This window comes from Haplochromis burtoni, unplaced genomic scaffold, assembly GCF_018398535.1.
Source record: "Haplochromis burtoni strain Fernald_Lab_line unplaced genomic scaffold, NCSU_Asbu1 Contig_2319, whole genome shotgun sequence".
Classification (NCBI taxonomy): Eukaryota; Metazoa; Chordata; class Actinopteri; order Cichliformes; family Cichlidae; genus Haplochromis; species Haplochromis burtoni.
This window is the reverse complement of record NW_024584680.1, coordinates 3,497-4,285: the sequence shown is the minus strand read 5'-3', so window position 1 is coordinate 4,285 and position 789 is coordinate 3,497.

Below are 789 nucleotides of genomic sequence, written 5' to 3'. Positions count from 1 at the left end.
AGGAACAGTTTCTTTCCCCTCGCCATCTCCCTCCTGAACAGTTGAATTGTCACACTGCTCCCACTGCCAGAGTGCAACTGCACCTTATGTGCATTCTGTGGTATTCATTTCACTTTGTTTCACTTCTGTCATCCTGTATTTTATGTATTATTTATGGTTGGTTTACACAGCTTTGTGTATGCATGTGTACATGCATATATCCATACGCGTGTGTTTTTTTTGGGGGGGGGGGGATTGTGTTGCTCTTACATTGTTGAGATTTATTTACACTGCTGTGCTTGACAGTCACCATCTACTGGAACCAAATTCCTTGTATGTGTGTGTGTGCATATACATGGCCAGTGAACGCGATTCTGATTCTGATCAAAAAGTCCCCATTAATATAGATTGTTTACTGTGGTATTCAAATACAAGAAAAAACTTAAGGTTACTCTTATAAGTAGGGAGTCACCAATTGTGTAATTGTTTTTTTTTTCTTTGTCATTGCTCGTGTTGGAACTGTTAATATTGTTCTGTTGAAAAATTAATTTTAAAAGGGAGAAAATGTACTCAGGATGCTGTAGTAATAAAATGTCATTTTAATGACAGGCTGCATGTAAAAGATGGACATTACTTGGAGTTCTACGAAGTGAATGCCGTAGATCTGCTTTGTTTTTAATGGCCAACAGGGGGAGTCTTAGGTGGACGTCCACGAGAAAATGAAACAAAGATTTATGAAAACTCATCATGAACACTCTATTATGAACACCCTTTTCTGTCTTGTTGGCCATATGAGTGATTTACAATATT